The sequence below is a fragment of the Triticum urartu genome, chromosome 2A (assembly GCF_056163025.1).
Source record: "Triticum urartu cultivar PI428250 chromosome 2A, HENAU_Tu73, whole genome shotgun sequence".
Taxonomy (NCBI): domain Eukaryota; kingdom Viridiplantae; phylum Streptophyta; class Magnoliopsida; order Poales; family Poaceae; genus Triticum; species Triticum urartu.
The window spans coordinates 679358338-679373814 of NC_141874.1; the positions used below are offsets into that span (position 1 = coordinate 679358338).

General features: G+C 51.0%; 1 pseudogene; it reads left to right on the top strand.

The window, feature by feature from the left end:
• The first annotated feature begins 10434 nt into the window (after positions 1–10434).
• LOC125534039 (putative purine permease 11) lies at positions 10435–11991 on the top strand (annotated as a pseudogene).
• Positions 11992–15477: the final 3486 nt, after the last annotated feature.

The window sequence follows — 15477 nt, forward strand, 5'->3', positions numbered from 1 at the left end:
GCGCCGGATTAAATCCGGAAAAGCAACAACTCCTACGCCAGCTGAAGGCTGGTGAGAGTGTGCTGACAAAGGTGAGGCGAGAGAAGAACGATCTCCAAGATGCCAACACCAAGCTGGGTGTTGAACTGAAGGATGTTCGTGCCCAGCTATTGGACTCCGTTAAGGAGAATCAGCGGCTTCAACACGGCATATTTAGTAAGTGCTTAAACGAACTTTGAAAAAATAGTTCGGCGAGGAAGTCGACTAACAGAGTAATGTCTGTAGGTATGCTAACAGGTCGTCCTGCAGAGGAAATGCCCGGTTCTACGGGTGACCTTCTTCCCGAGCTCTCACAACTGCACGAGCGAGTTCGGCAGGTGATGCAAGGCGTCGCCCAGGCCTTGTGGCCATCCGTCTCCATGCCCGAAGGCCTTGGAGAGCTTGTAGAGAAGCTGAAGGGAGCGCGGCGGCGCTTCCGATTGTGGAAGATGTCGGCCTGCCATCAAGGCGCCAGGGAGGCCTGGGCCATAGTGAAGACGCGGTACACTAAGGCTGACCCAAACCACATGGCCGAGGTCGGACCCGTGGGGCCCGATGGGAAGGATATCCCTGTGAGCTTAGTATACGGCCAAGTAGAATTGGCCGCAAAGTATTCCCAACAGGACTGTAAGCTAGACAGCCTGTTAGATGGTATTGAAGAGGAATACAATCAGTCAGATTGACTATGTAATTTTAATTGACATGTGTAATGCCTTCTAGCCGGATTGTAGATCGTTTGTCATGGCCGACATTTTTGCTTCAACCTCGGGACCTGACGGTCTGGAGTGTGTATGAATACCCTCGCGGTTATATAAGAACCGGGGTATGCATGGAGACCAGGCGTAGGGGTCATTAGTGCTTGAACAGACAAGTGCCCAACTAGTTATGTTATATTACATGGTTAGTAAGAAACATCTTCCAGGGAGAATAGTTCCGTTAGGGGTTCCTTTCCCTGGGAGGCATGCCCTAAAGTGCATGTCCATTCTGCGAAAAGAGACGCAGGAAAAACATCTGGGGGCATATAGATAAATAAGTGCAAAAAAAGATCATCTTTAGTTCAGCGACCGAATATTTCCTTAAGAACGCTAGCTTTCGGCTTCACCCAGTCTGAGGTACACATCCGGCTGACCTGGCAGTAACAATCGCAGAGGTGCTCCCTTTACCACCTAGCCAAACAATCGGGAACGTAGGGGTAAGCACAGGAGCCAGGCAACCCAGCTTGGCCAAAACTTAAGTCATATCGATGCATATAATGGTGAATAAAAGGTACATGCGGAAGTGTGACACGTGTGTTGGGCATGAAGCCCGTATAAATAAGCTTCTGTTTAAAGAAGCCCCCGGGTTTAGTGAGCGCGGATAGCGCATCACTTTATGAGCCTTTAAAGGCTATAAGAGAGAGAGAGAGAGAGAGAGAGAGAGAGAGAGAGAGGAGAAGGAGAGAAATGTAAGACAGAAAGTATATAAAAAATGGACAGAGGAAGGAGACAAACACAGAGTCCGGCGCTAGGCATAGAATCTTCAGAGACGGGCTGCGTTCCATGGGTTCGGCTCGAGTCGGTTATCCGATGCATCTCGCAGGCGGTACGCTCCACCAGTGAGGACTTGGTCAATTATGAAGGGACCTTCCCACTTGGGCTTGAGTTTGTCCTTTTTCTTGTCCGACAGGCATAGAACTAAATCGCCAATGTTGTAATTTTTGGCACGTACTTCTCTGCTTTGGTATCTTCGAGCCTGCTGTTGATAGAATGCGGAACGGGCTTTTGCCACATCACGCTCTTCCTCCAAGGCGTCCAAATTGTCCTGTCGATCGAGCTCGGCTTCTCTTTCTTAGTACATGCGCACTCGAGGTGAGTCATGAATTATGTCGCAGGGCAAAACTGCCTCTGCGCCGTACACCATGAAGAATGGTGTGTATCCGGTGGTGCGATTCGGTGTGGTCCGCAGCCCCCAGAGTATGAAGTCGAGCTCCTCTACCCAGTGCGTATTAGATTCCTTAAGGGACCGCACTAATCTGGGTTTGATGCCGCTCATGATAAGACCATTTGCACGTTCGACTTGGCCGTTAGTTTGTGGGTGATAGACGGAAGCATAATCGAGCTTGATGCCCACGTTTTTGCACTAGAGTTTTACCTCGTCGGCCGTAAAGTTCGTGCCGTTATCAGTGATGATGCTGTGGGGGACGCCGTAACGGTGTACCACCCCGGATATAAAGTCTATCACCGGTCCGGATTCGGCCGTCTTAACAGGCTTGGCTTCTATCCATTTGGTGAACTTATCCACCATGACCAGTAAGTATTTTTTCTTGTGGGTTCCGCCTTTAAGGGGTCCAACCATGTCAAGTCCCCAGACCGCGAAGGTCCAAGTGATGGGGATAGTTTGGAGGGAGGTGGGTGGCATATGGCTTTGGTTTGCAAAAAGCTGGCAACCGACGCGTCGTTGGACTAAGTCCTAGGCGTCTGCCCGGGCCGTCGGCCAATAAAAGCCTGTACGGAAGGCCTTGCTTACAAGGGACCGAGCTGCAGCGTGATGACCGCCGAGTCCGGCATGAATTTCAGCCACGAGGTTCCGCCCTTCCTCTTCGGAGATGCACCTTTGAAGGACTCCGGTAGTGCTTTTCTTATAAAGCTCTCCCTCATGGACTTTATAGGCTTTAGATCGCCGCACTATGTAGCGTGCCTCATTTTGGTCCTCGGGGAGTTCCTGCCTAGTAAGGTAGGCGAGGAATGGTTCTGTCCACGGGGCGATGACGGCCATTATTACGTGGGCTGAAGGTGTTATTTCATTGGCAGAGCCTCCAATTATGTCAGAGTTTTTGGTGTCGGGCAGTGCGGTTGGGTCCGGGCTGTTATTGCCGGTTTCCCCTTCCCATACTATGGATGGCTTGAACAGCCTTTCCAAGAAGATGTTGGGGGGGACTACATCGCGTTTTGCGCCGATGCATGCTAGGACATCTGCCGCCTGATTATTTTCCCGGGCTATATGGTGAAATTCGAGCCCTTCGAACCGAGCTGACATTTTTAGGACGGCATTGCGATAAGCTGCCATTTTTGGATTCTTGGCATCAAAGTCTCCATTTATTTGGGATATTGCGAGGTTCGAGTCCCCGCGCACCTCTAGGCGTTGAATGCCCATGGATACTGCCATCCGGAGACCATGTAAAAGGGCCTCATATTCGGCTGCATTGCTGGAGTCTGTGTACATTATCTGGAGTATGTATTGAACTGTGTCTCCTGTGGGGGACGTCAAAACGACGCCAGCCCCTAGACTGGCCAACATTTTGGAGCCGTCGAAGTGCATGACCCAGTTTGAATTTGTGCCGTACTCTTTAGGGAGTTCGGCCTCCGTCCATTCTGCGACGAACTCGGCCAAAACTTGCGACTTGATAGCTCGCCATGGCTTGTAAGTTATGTCGAACGGGAGGAGCTCAATGGCCCATTCTGCAATCCGGCCCGTCGCGTCGCGGTTGTTTATAATATCGTTAAGTGGCACTTCCGAGGCTACTGTTATTGAACACTCTTGAAAGTAGTGTCGTAGCTTCCGGGATGCCATAAATACCGCATACGCAATCTTTTGATAATGCGGGTATCGTGACTTGCACGGAGTAAGGATAGTGGACACATAGTAGACCGGCTTTTGAAAGGGGAATTTGTGTCCGTCTGTTTCTCGTTCGACGACGAGCACTGCGCTTACGACCTGATGGGTTGCTGCAATGTATAATAGCATTGGTTCGCCAATGTTTGGTGCGGCCAGGACTAGGTTTGTTGCCAAGATGGCTTTTATTTCGTCGAGTCCGGCCGTGGCTGCATCCGTCCACTTGAAGTGTTCGGTGCGCCGAAGGAGGCGGTAAAGGGGTAGGGCCTTTTCTCCTAAGCGGGAGATAAAGCGGCTTAGAGCCGCCACGCATCCGGTTAATTTTTGTATTTGTTTGAGGTCCTTCGGGATATCCAATTGTGACAGAGCTCGGATCTTGGCTGGATTTGCTTCAATTCCTCTACCAGATACAATGAAGCCCAATAGCTTTCCGGCTGGAATGCCGAAAACGCATTTTTCCGGGTTGATCTTGATGTCGTATGTTTGGAGGTTATCGAATGTTAGCCTCAAGTAGTCTACTAGAGATTCGACATGTCTTGTTTTAATGACCACATCATCTACGTATGCCTCCACTGTTTTTCCGATATGGTTTGCCAGACATGTCTGAATCATGCGCTGATATGTTGCGCCGGCGTTTTTGAGCCCGAAGGGCATTGTGTTGAAGCGGAATGGGCCGTATGGTGTGATGAATGCCGTTGTGGCTTGGTCTGACTCTGCCATCTTTATTTGATGGTAGCCGGAGTATGCGTCGAGGAAACACAACGAATCGTGTCCTGCGGTAGCGTCGATAATTTGATCGATGCGGGGGAGAGGGAAGGGATCCTTTGGGCAAGCCTTGTTAAGGTCTTTAAAATCGACGCACAGGCGTCAGGATTTGTCCTTCTTTGGTACCATCACCAGGTTTCCTAGCCAGTCCGGGTGTTTTATATCTTTGATGAATCCGGCCTCCAATAGCTTGGCTAGTTCCTCTCCCATGGCCTGTCTCTTAGGTTCGGAAAAATGCCAAAGAGCCTGTTTGACTGGCTTGAATCCTTTTAGGATATTTAAGCTGTGTTCGACCAGCCTGCGTGGGATTCCTGGCATGTCTGAAGGGTGCCAGGCGAAAATGTCCTAGTTCTCTCGTAGGAACTCTCGCAGTGCGGCGTCTATATCAGGGTTTAACAGTGCCCCGATGGAAGCTGTTTTATTGGGGTCCATTGGATGGACCTGGAATTTGACTATTTCGTCCGCCGGTTTAAAGGAGGTGGACTTGGATCTTTTATCGAGTATCACATCGTCCCTATTCAACGTGGAGCGCAGCGCAGTCAGTTCCTCAGCCGCTAGGGCTTCGGATAGCGCCTCGAGGGCCAGTGCGGCTATCTTGTTTTCGGCGCGGAGTGCTATGTCCGGATCACTAGCGAGAGTGATGATTCCGTTAGGCCCGGGCATCTTGAGCTTCATGTACCCGTAATGGGGTATTGCTTGGAAGATTGTAAACGCTTCCCGCCCTAGCAGAGCGTGATATCCGCTACTGAACGGGGCCACCTGGAACGTGACCTCTTCGGACCTGTAATTATCCGGCGTGCCGAACACCACATCTAGTGTGATTTTTCCTGTACAGCGCGCTTCTCGACTGGGGATTATTCCTCTAAAGGTTGTGCTGCTTCGCTCAATGCGGTTCCAGTCTATTTCCATTTTTTGAAGGGTTTCCTCATAAATGAGGTTCAATCCGCTGCCGCCATCCATGAGTACCTTGGTAAGACGAAAGCCGTCCACTATTGGACTAAGGACCAATGCGGCTGCTGCTCGGGCTGTTCGGAATTTAGGTTCATCACTGGCGTTAAAAGTAATAGCCGTGTCACTCCATGGGTTTATTGTTGCTACTTGGTAGACTTCGGCAAGGCTGCGGAGTGTTCTTTTTTGCATATTATTTGATGCGAAAGTCTCGAAGACTGTTAATACCGTACTGGTTTCTCTGGGGTGGCTTTCTGTGGCTTCTGGAATTAGAAGATCTTCGCCAATTTTTGCCACCTGCCGGAGTATCCAACATGCTCTAAGGCTGTGAGTTGGTGTGGCGCCCTCTGCACTGTAAATTTTACAGGGTCCATTAAGCCATCCTTCCAATACGGTTCCGTGCCCTGTAGAGGGCTTTTGCTTTTTGGTATTGAACCCGGGTGTCCGGCGATGATGCACCCTTTTATTTCGGACTGGGTTTGTATTCAGGGCCGGATTGTCCCAAAATTTTATTTCGGTTTTCCAGGCGCTTTCCATCGCACAGTACTTCCGTACTATGGACGCCAAGTCAGCGAAGCGTGTAATATCACGGAGACTTATGGCATTGAGGATTCCCTTGTCCGTGCAATTATTGCAGAAGAATGAAATTGCATCTTCCTCGCGGCAGTCCTTTATCCTGTTCATAACTAGGAGGAATCTGGCCCAGTAATGATGTACTGTTTCTTTGGGCTCTTGTCTAATTTGGGATAGATCGCTTATGTACGGGTGGGTGGGTGGAATCAAATCCGAAACCTCACCCAATCTGAGACCCAGGGGCCAAGGAGTTTCCGAACTCGGAAGTTTGGATTCTTGGATGATGTCCAATGAATCTAGCCCGTCGCCTGACTTTAAGTTCAGGTCTTGAGTGAGGTCCTCCCCTCTGCGGGTATCCGTCTTGGAGGGATCAGGAATCCGGACATAGCTAGTCCTTAATATAGATGAAGGGTCACCGCACTGTCCCTCTACCACGGCAACGTGATGGGTGACCTGGGGAGAGTTAATCTCTCTCAGATCGGGGTTAGGCCCAATCTGGTCATAATCCGTAGCGACTCCCAGGGCGGCGATGCGATCCAAGAGCTCGTTTAGGGAAGAGAGCTCCATTGGATCTAGCTGCTCGGCGAATTCCGAGCTGACGTGAAGATTGCTTTCGATGACCTGAGAGGTCATCGTCGGCACAGCAGCCGAACAGGCGGTCATAAGGAAACCACCTAGCCGGAGAGTTTGGCCGACAGCCAAAGCTCCCTTAACAACTGTGCCGTCTTTAAAGACGGGATGAGGCATCCTTCCTGATGGCGACGGCACAGAGGAACTCTCAATGAAAGCACCAATGTCGGTGTCAAAACCGGCGGATCTCGGGTAGGGGGTCCCGAACTGTGCGTCTAGGCCGGATGGTAACAGGAGGCAGGGCACACAATGTTTTACCCAGGTTCGGGCCCTCTTGATGAAGGTAAAACCCGACGTCCTGCTTGATTGATATTGATGATATGGGTAGTGCAAGAGTAGATCTACCACGAGATCAAGGAGGCTAAACCCTAGAAGCTAGCCTATGGTATGATTGTTGTTCGTCCTACGGACTAAAACCCTCCGGTTTATATAGACACCGGAGAGGGCTAGGGTTACACAGAGTCGGTTACAATGGTAGGAGATCTACATATCCGTATCGACAAGCTTGCCTTCCACGCCAAGGAAAGTCCCTTCCGGACACGAGACGAAGTCTTCAATCTTATATCTTCATAGTCCAGGAGTCCAGCCGAAGGTATAGTCCGGCTATCCGGACACCCCCTAATCCAGGGCTCCGTCAGATGGTCTGCACCAGCCATGCAATTGCGGCCTCCAGGAAAGAGTCTCTCGCCAGCTCCATCATTAGATCCGGCAGGAGCAAGTCTCGAGATCTAAGTGAACGAAGGAAGGAAGGGGAGTTCAGCGTGTGGAAAGGGGAGCAGCAGAGCGGAGAGGAACACCACAAAAGAATATTTTCTCAAAACAGAGCATCCCCAAACTTAATTCCTGCTCGTCTCGAGTAGGTAAATGATAAAAATGAAATTTTTGATGTAGAATGCTACCTAATATATTCATCAGTGTAATCTTCTCTATTGTGGCAAGAATATCCAGATCCATAAGATTCAAAACAAAAGTTTAATATTGACATAAAAATAATAATACTTCAAGCATACTAACAAAGCAATCATGTCTTCTCAAAATAACATGGTTAAAGAAAGCTATCCCTACAAAATCATATAGTCTGACTATGCTCTATCTTCATCACACAAAGTATTTAATCATGCACAACCCCGATGACAAACCAAGCAATTGTTTCATACTTTTGATTTTCACAAACTTTTTTAATCTTCACGCAATACATGAACGTGAGCCATGGATATAGCACTAAAGGTGGAATAGAATGGTGGTTGTGGAGAAGACAAAAAGGAGAAGATAGTCTCAAATCAACTAGGCGTATTAACGGGCTATGGAGATGCCCATCAATAGGTATCAATGCCCCGCCCCACCTACCTCGGACGGGCTCCACTCCCCACCATCTCCTGGCCGGCCACCCACACCCGCAACGCCGCACACACCCTGCACTGCCACGTGCTCGCCTGCCTCTGGTTCGCCCCGCACCCGTTGCTGCTCCCCTCGCTAAGCGCGGCGGTCCTCCCAACCACCCCCAGATCCTCCTCGCGGCCCTCGGATCCAACGCCCACTATAGCCAGACCCTCCACTTCGCCTGCCCATGTCCCCACTGGATCCTCCTCCTCTTCCGCACCCTCCACTCCCCATGCGCCACGTCTCCCTCCTAATGCCATTTCGGTTCAGCCACCCCACAATGCACACAAAATGTCCACATGTGCCAAAACTGGCTACCTCATGCCCAAACGATTGTTCCTTGCTGATGCCACCTCTTCCACTATTTCCCCCATCCCACCAACCTACAAGTTCGCCCTCAAAGATCCCCATTGGCACCAAGCAATGCTCGATGAATATCATGCTTTAATGAACAACTTCACTTGGTCGTTGGTGCCTAAACCTGCAAGTGTTAACATTGTCACGCGCAAATGGATTTTCCGGCACAAATTCAACACAGATGGCTCTCTCGCTCGCTACAAAGCTGGATGGTTGTACGTGGTTTCACTCAACAAGAGGGCGTGGATTATGGTGAAACATTCAGTCTCGTGGTCAAGCCAGCAACTATTCGTGTGGTTCTCAGCATTGCCACTTCTCGCTCATGGCCTATCCACCAGCTTGATGTCAAAAATGCATTCCTTCATGGCGATCTCAGTGAAACAGTGTATTGCAGCAAGCCATGAGGGTTCGTGGACAGCTCCAAACCGGATCATGTTTGTCTTCTTCACAAGTCTCTCTATGGGCTCAAGCAAGCACCACGGACTTGGTTTCTCTGTTTCCAGGCGTTTCTCCTCTCCTTGGGGTTTCGGGCTTCTAAGAGTGACTCCTCACTCTTCATCTTGCAACATGGTACCTCTATTGCCTACTTGCTCGTTTACGTTGATGATATCATTCTCACAGGTAGCTCCTCCTCCACCCTCACATATATCATCAACTCCCTCAAGTCCGAGTTCTCCATGACTGACTTAGGTGCTCTCCACCACTTCTTGGGCATTAATGCCACCGCCAACTCCTCTGGCCTCTTCTTGTGCCAACAACAGTACACCCTTGAGATCCTCGAGCGCGCCAATATGCTCAACTGCAAGCCGGTCTCCACCCCCATTGACATTAGCTCCAAGCTGTCCTCCCACACTGGCGCCCTTCTTTCCAACCCTACTCATTACCGCAGACAGCTTGGCTGGCGCTCTCCAATACCTCATGCTTACACGCCCGGATATTGCCTACACTGTACAACAAGTCTGCCTCTTCATGCATGCACCTCGGGACACACACATGCAACTTGTCAAACGGCTCTTACGGTACCTCAAAGGCACATCTCATTACGGCTTGTAGCTCCACAACTCCCCCTCCATGGATCTACTTGCCTACACCGACGCGGATTGGGCAGGATGCCCGGATACACGCAAGTCCACTTCAGGATTCTGTGTTTTTCTCGGTGACAACCTTATTTCTTGGTCGTCGAAGAGGCAGCCAACCATCTCGCGTTCGAGTGCAGAAGCTAAGTACAGAGGCATTGCTAACTGTGTGGCTGAGTCTTGCTGGTTGCGTCAACTTCTCCATGAACTCAAGCTTCCTACGACTCGTGCTACTATCATGTATTGTGACAATGTCAATGCATCGTATCTTGCGAGCAACCCGGCCCAACATCAGCGCACTAAGCATATTGAGATTGACTTGCACTTCGTTCATGACTGGGTGGCTCTCGGCGAAGCTCGCGTCCTTCACGTACCCCCAAGCTCTCAGTATGCCGACATTTTCACCAAGGGGTTGCCGTCTCCAGTCTTCAGAGTTTTTCGCTACAGCCTGAACATTCTTCCCAACGGTGTTCCGACTGAGGGAGGGTGTTAGAATCTGTGTATATCATTTTGTATATTGTAACGTTGCCTCTGTTGTATTCACTTCGGGATTGTAGGATCGCACCTCGCCATGGCCTGCGTGCCTACATTGTAGGGCGACCGGTGCTCCACCTTCCCTTCTTAAGCCCTGTACTCTGTGCCAGTTGCAATCAATCAAGGAAATATAGTTTCCAACTGCGCAGCACAGAGGAACTGCGCAGTCACTGTCCACAACGGCTAGCTCGGTTTTCCCTGGCGGTGGCCTGTCAAACGTGACGACGGAAGTACACATACCTGCTGCCCTCTGCAGCAATACATGCATGAAGACGGACAGCTCTTGCATTGACCCGTAAAACTCTGCGTCTGCATCGATCGATCTCTGCATGCTGCACAGTGAGAGGGCAACAGCGAGACAAGGAAAGCGGCAGAGAAATTAACGGGCGGACTCGGGCTCTTGTTCTTCCCACCCATCTCCACTCCATTCCACCTCCGCATGTCCCTCTTGTTCCTCTCCACCGCTAAACCTCTTCGTCCTCTCGATCTGCAATCGCCTCCCCTCTCCTCCTCCTCCTCCTCCTCCTCCCCCTTCTCCTGACTGGGATCTCGATCGGATGAGATGGCCGACGCCAGCGCCGGCAACAATGCGGGCAGCACGAGCAACGCCGAGGTCCAGATACAGATCCCTGCAGGTCAGATTGCCATCACTCTCCGCTTGTCGAATTTTCATCCGTTTTGGACGGTTTACTTCTGTTCAATCCGTCCGGCCGTACGTTGGGCTGTTCGTTGCCTTCGCTAAGCCCACGTTCCAATGGCGCGAACGCGGGCTTAAATTGATTTACAGTGTTGTTCTTCCAAGGGTGAAATGTGAACATGAGGGAATGAAAGGAAACAATTTTACTTGTCAAACTCATAGTGATTCTGTCATTGACGTCACTGAATTTTACAGTTCTCGCTGTAAACCACAGGGCCACCCAAAGCCGAGCCGGGGGCACCATCCAAGAACTCCGGCGCCAAGAACTGGCGGTGGTGGATGATGGTGTCGGTGGACGTCTTCTTCGCCGTCGCCGGCCAGACGTCCGCGACGCTGCTGGGGAGGTACTACTACCACCAGGGCGGCAGCAGCAAGTGGATATCAACGTTCGTGCAGACCGCTGGCTTCCCTATACTGTTCCTCGCCCTCTTGTGTTTCCCCAAGTCGTCCGGCGGCGGCGGCGCCAGCGGCGGCGCCAGCGGCGACGCCCCGGTCGCCAAGGTCGCGGTGATCTATGTCGTCCTGGGGCTCGTCATAGCCGCCGATGACATGATGTACGCCAGCGGCCTCAAGTACCTCCCGGTCTCCACCTACTCGCTCATCTGCGCCAGCCAGCTGGCCTTCAACGTCGTCTTCTCCTACGTGCTCAACTCGCAGAAGCTCACCGGCCTGATCTTCAACGCCGTGATCCTGCTGACGCTGTCGGACGCGCTCCTCGGGGTGAACCACGACGAGACGGAGGACATGAGCGGCATGCCTCGGGGCAAGTACCTCATGGGCTTCCTGCTGACGCTGGGGGCGTCGGGCACCTACTCGCTCATCCTCTCCCTCATGCAGCTCACCTTCGAGAACGTGATCAAGAAGCACACCTACACGGCCGTGCTCAACATGCAGATATACACGGCGCTCGTCGCCACCATCGCCTCCATGGTCGGCCTCTTCGCCAGCGGCGAGTGGAGGATGATGACGGAGGAGATGGACACCTTCCGCTCCGGCCAGTTCTCCTACTTCATGACACTGGTGTGGACGGCCGTGTCCTAGCAGATCACCTCCGTCGGGGTGGTGGGGCTCGTCTTCGAGGTCTCCTCCCTCTTCTCCAACGTCATCAGCACCGTGTCGCTGCCCATCGTGCCCCTCTTCGCCGTGCTCATTTTCAACGACACCATGGATGGGATAAAGATCATATCCATGCTCATCGCCGCCTGGGGGTTCGTTTCCTATCTCATGCAACACTTCATCGATGACAAGAAAGCTAGGAAGGCGGCAGCTGGTGGCTAGTATAGTATATATATGGTCCTTGGTGCGCTAGGAATTAATATTTTTGCTCTCTTCCAACCTAATCTGTTAGCTGCGAGGACCTAGGAGGTGTTGCTAATGCTATATATGTTGCAGGATTTTCTTCATAGAGTACTGCCTTCTGTATTATCTATGCATGCTACTGAATAATAATAGAATCTTCCCATTGAAAACTCTCTTATTTCTATCATCTTGTCTCCACTCCATGTCAGAAGTTGGAAATTACCAATACAGACTTACTTCTACTCCTCCGTTCCATAATGTAAAGCGTTTTTGCAAGCTAGTATATACATTAACCAACTTATTGTCGGCTGGTTAGAAAGAAAGTTGTACCCCGGACTCGCGAGGGATCGAACTCTAGGTTTAACGTCATGTATTTCTCACTAAGGCTTTGTTCGGTTTGAGATGGATTTGAAGGGGATTGGCAGGGATTGAGATGGATTAAATACCCTACAAACCAAAATCCTCTCCAATCCTCTTCAATACCCTTGGGAGAAGGATTAACCGAACAAGGCCTATGGCAGATGGAGGCATTCTCATTGACAACGGCCGTGCCATGACTTTCTTAGTCTTGAAGGTTCATAACTGTGGTCTTTATGTATGTGTTATTACGTGAGCGCATGCATGTGGTGGCGGTGCGCGTGTGTTCGCGTGAGCAGGCGTATACCTTTTACTTGGTGTGAATTTTCCCGAACCCGTGTCGGCTTAAGTTGCAATTTTTTTAAGATAATCTCGTGAAGCTTTTAACTCGTCATAATATTTACAGGAACAAAAGTAAAATCATCTGGTGTGCCTAACCAAACATGACGGCCAACCCCAAGTAAGAGAGCGTGCTTCGCTAAATTATGAGCCTCGATATTCGAGCTCGTATACTCATAACTCACGGAACAAGTATCAAAAGTATTACAATGATCGATAATCTCTGGTATAATCACACCGTAAGAGCATCTCCAATATATGGTCTAAATATAAAAATAACTAATTTTAAGACCGTCTCAGACCAAAAACGCAGCTTCAACAGATGGTTCATATGTAAAACAAATTGGACCGCGACCTTCTCGTGATGTAAAATACAACACATCGCGATGCAAATATATATATCACGAGATGCATCTAGTCCAAAACTAGCCGTCGCCCGCGAACGCCCAACCGCCACTTCATTTCCTTTCCCGCCCGCCCGCCCGCCCGCGACCTCCCGCCTGTCCGCCGCCGCCCTGATGCCACCCGCCCGCCGCGGAGCCGGCCCCGCCGCCCGCCGCTGTTTCCACGCCGCCCCGCCGCCCTCCCGCCCCCGTAGCTCCGTCTGCCACTGCCCCGCCGTAGCTCCGCCCGCCACCCCGCAGCTCCACCCCGCCCTGCTCCATCCCGCCCGGCACCGTCCGCCACCGCCCCGCAGCTCCGCCCGCCGCCGCCGCCCCACAGCTCCGCCCCGCCCGGCTCCGTCCGCCGCCGCCCCGCAGATCCGCCCCGCAGCTCCGCACGCCACCGCCGCTCCACCGCTCTCCGATGGCGCCGAAGAAGACTCCGAAGGGCAAGTCGGGCTTCTTCAGCGTGAGGCAGAAGCCCTCCGGTAACTAGGGTGTGGAGTTCTTGAAGGAAATATGCCCTAGAGGCAATAATAAAGTTATTATCTATTTCCTTATATATCATGATAAAAGTTTATTATTCATGCTAGAATTGTATTAACCGGAAACATAATACATGTGTGAATACATAGACAAACAGAGTGTCACTAGTATGCCTCTACTAGACTAGCTTGTTAATCAAAGATGGTTATGTTTCCTAACCATGGACAAAGAGTTGTCATTTGATTAACAGGATCACATCATTAGATGAATGATCTGATTGACATGACCCATTCCATTAGCTTAGCACCCGATCGTTTAGTATGTTGCTATTGCTTTCTTCATGACTTATACATGTTCCTATGACTATGAGATTATGCAACTCCCGTTTGCTGGAGGAACACTTTGTGTGCTACCAAACGTCACAACGTAACTGGGTGATTATAAAGGAGCTCTACAGGTGTCTCCAAAGGTACATGTTGGGTTGGCGTATTTCGAGATTAGGATTTGTCACTCCGATTGTCGGAGAGGTATCTCTGGGCCCTCTCGGTAATGCACATCACATAAGCCTTGCAAGCATTGCAACTAATGAGTTAGTTGTGAGATGATGTATTACGGAACGAGTAAAGAGACTTGCCGGTAACGAGATTGAACTAGGTATTGAGATACCGACGATCGAATCTCAGGCAAGTAACATGCCGATGACAAAGGGAACAACGTATGTTGTTATGCGGTCTGACCGATAAAGATCTTTGTAGAATATGTAGGAGCCAATATGAGCATCCAGGTTCCGCTATTGGTTATTGACCGGAGACGAGTCTCGGTCATGTCTACATTGTTCTCAAACCCGTAGGGTCCGCACGCTTAAGGTTTCGATGACAGTTATATTATGAGTTTATGAGTTTTGATGTACCGAAGCTAGTTCGGAGTCCCGGATGTGATCACGGACATGACGAGGAGTCTCAAAATGGTCGAGACATAAAGATTGATATATTGGACGGCTATATTCGGACATCGGAAGTGTTCCGGGGGATTTCGGAGAAAACCGGAGAACCGGAGGGTTACCGGAACACCCCCCCCCCCCCGGGAGAAGTAATGGGCCATATGGGCCTTAGTGGAGAGAGAGAGGGGCAGCCAGAGGTGGGCCGCGCGCCTCCTCCCCCCTGGTCCGAATTGGACTAGGAGAGGGGGGCGGCGCCCCCCCTTTCCCTCTCCCTCCCCACTTCTTTCCCCCTCCTAGTAGGAGTCCTACTCCTACTAGGAGGAGGACTCCTCCTTGGCGCGCCTATAGGGCCAGCCGGCCTCCTCCCCTTGCTCCTTTATATACGGGGGCAGGGGGCACCGCTAGACACACAAGTTGATCCACGTGATCATATTCTTAGCCGTGTGCGGTGCCCCCTTCCACCATAGTCCTTGATAATATTGTAGCGGTGCTTAGGCGAAGCCCTGGGACAGTAGAACATCAAGATCGTCACCACGCTGTCGTGCTGACGGAACTCTTCCCCGACACTTTGCTGGATCGGAGTCCGGGGATCATCATCGAGCTGAACGTGTGCTAGAACTCGGAGGTGCCGTAGTTTCGGTGCTTGATCGGTCGGGCCGTGGAGACGTACGACTACATCAACCAAAGTTAACGATTCCGTTGTCGATCTACAAGGGTACGTAGATCACACTCTCCCCCTCTCGTTGCTATGCATCACCATGATCTTGCGTGTGTGTAGGAAAATTTTTGAAATTACTACGAAACCCAACAGTGGCATCCGAGCCTAGGTTTTATATGTTGATGTTATATGCACGAGTAGAACACAAGTGAGTTGTGGGCGATATAAGTCATACTGCTTACCAGCATGTCATACTTTGGTTCGGCGGTATTGTTGGACGAAGCGGCCCGGACCGACATTACGCGTACGCTTACGCGAGACCGGTTCTCCCGACGTGCTTTGCACATAGGTGACTTGCGGGTGACAGTTTCTCCAACTTTAGTTGAACCGAGTGTGGCTACGCCCGGTCCTTGCGAAGGTTAAAATAGCACCAACTTGACAAACTA